Raw genomic sequence first — 2,581 nt, forward strand, 5'->3', positions numbered from 1 at the left:
GATGCCACATTTGTGTACCTTCTCCCTACCCCACTCATGCTAGCAACCTACCCACTCAAGCCATCTCTATGGCAGTGTCTTCCAGAGTATGGCCCCTGTCCTAGAGAATCGCCTGAGAAATGGGTTTCAAAGGCTTAGCTGTGAACACTATGTTGGCCCCCAAATCAGGATTTCTAAAAGGTGAAACTTTTTAAATTCCAGGTAATTCTTAAACACACTAAAGCTTAAGAATTATTATATTACATGGGCCAGGGTGGTAACTATGCCAGTAAAATGCTTCCTTTGCAAGCAGAAGAACCTAAATTTGATTCACAGAATTCATTACAAAAAAAAAAAATGAGCATAGAGATGCTTGCTTCTAATACCAGTGCTAGAGAGGCAGAGACAAGAAGATCCTGGAACTTACTGGTCAATGAACTTAGTCTATTTGGTGAATTCTGGGCCAGTGAGAGAGCCTTGATTTTAAAAGTAGGATCCAAAGTTGTTCTCTGGCCTCTACAAGTACAAACACACACACACACACACACACACACACACACACACACACGTGTTCACACACACTTGAAGAATTATTTCCTTATAGAAACTGTTTTTCAAAGCTTCTTCTGTTTGCATTTGCTTCAAATGATGCGGCCTCCCTGAACAGCATTTGTCAGGATCAGTACTCCCCCATTTGCTATCTTTTGTAAGTCCTTTGTATGCAGTCAACTCTTCCCTTTAACTGGAAACTCAGCTTGTCAAATAAGCTTAAGAATTGGAAGTATGTCCTATCTGGTCTGTACCTGCCTAATTCAGGGATTGTGTCTTGCTTGTCTCTAGCTGCCTGGATACAGTTACCCTCCGGGCTTAATGGCATGAGTTTCTGACTATCTTGGTATCTGTAAGAGCTGAGTTTCTCATCAGACACAGCCCACTATCACCCTAGGATTACAGTCAGCTTCCTTATAAGCTCCTTCTCTTAAGGGATCCTCCATGTACAAGTTTCAGAGAATAAATGGATTAAAACTATCTGGAAAGGATTTGACCATGAGAAGGGTAGAGCTATCACGCCCCTGAATATATTACAATTTTCACATTTAATATCTATTCTTTTACCCTGTGTGGGAGGGTCATGTACATGCGTATATGCAAGTGTGTGAAGGTTTGCTCACCTATGCATGTGTGTGGAGGTCAGAGGTCAACACTGAACTTACTTCTCTATTATTCCACACCTTATTTTTTGAGACAGTCTCTCTCACTAAGCCTGGGGTTCACTGTTTTAGCTAGGCTAACAGGCCGTTGTGCCCCCAGGATCTGTCTCCATCCCTCCCCCCATCCTCAGAGCTGGGTTACAGGCATGCACTGCCACACACAGCTTACATGTGGGTGTGAGGATCCCACTCAGCTCCCCGTGCACAGCACGCATTTTACTCATTGAGCCATCTCCTCAGCCCTCTGGTACCTATTATTTTATATTTAGGATGATCTTTTTATATACAGAAGATGGATTAAGCTGGGTGTGGTGGCATATTCCTGCAAACCCAGCATTTGACAGCAGAGGCAGAAGTATCGGGAGTTCAAGCCAGCCAGTCCCTGCTACATAGCAAGTTTGAGTCCTGCCTGGGTTGCACGATACTTTGACTCAAAATTGAAAGCATTAGGTTTCTCTATAAAAAGGAAAATGGTATACTACCTTATCGTACATTTTCTTTAAAAAAAGTTATGGCTATCCTTCATGTCCTGATATTCCATTCACCTTGGGCATAAGTCACTCCTGCTGTCAGAGATGAATATTGGCTTTTAAACATCAGGAATAATGAACTGATTTTGCTAATGTGGATTCAGATGACAGAGCACTGTTCTTTTAGTCCAGTATAGTCCTAGTGTGTTGTCAGGTAAGATACAGGCTTCCCTCATAAATCCTAAATCCAACTGGTACCTGCAATCACTACTTGCAATCACTAAGTTCTACCTCTCCAAGGCCTACATATGAACGGGGTTTTTTTTTTTTTAGTTTACAGAGTTACACACACTCGTCTGTACACACATGAAGACCAGAGATCAACATGGACTGCCTTTATCGCCCCTACCTTATTGCTAGAAACAGAGTGTCTCACTGAACCTGGACCTCACATTTTAACTGACCAGCAAGTTCTCAAGATCTACCTATCTTGTCCCCTGAGTGCTGGGATTGCAGGTGTCTATCACCACCCCTGGATTTTTACCTGAGTGCTGGGGATCCAAACTCAGGTACTCATGCCTGAACAGCAATCGCTTTCAACTCCCAGCCAACTCCCAGCGTCAACATTTTCAATCTTATGTATTCTTTGCTACTGATAGTATGGGTGTGGCTTCTGAAAGAAGCTAATTTTAGAATCTCTAGAAAATTTTGTCATCATTTTGAGAAGCATTTGAAATGGAGGGTGGAGCATGCTTATAATCCCAGTAGTCAGGAGGTAGAGGCAGGAGGATCAGTGAGTGATTCAAGGCCATTCTGGGCTATGTGAGAGACTGTCAAAAGAAGGAGGAAGAAAGGGACAAAGGGAGGGATGAAAGGAGGGAGGGAAGGGGAGAGAGGGAGAGAGGAGGGATGGAGGGAGGG

The sequence above is a fragment of the Grammomys surdaster genome, unplaced genomic scaffold (assembly GCF_004785775.1).
Source record: "Grammomys surdaster isolate TR1022 unplaced genomic scaffold, NIH_TR_1.0 1164, whole genome shotgun sequence".
In the NCBI taxonomy this organism is placed as follows: domain Eukaryota; kingdom Metazoa; phylum Chordata; class Mammalia; order Rodentia; family Muridae; genus Grammomys; species Grammomys surdaster.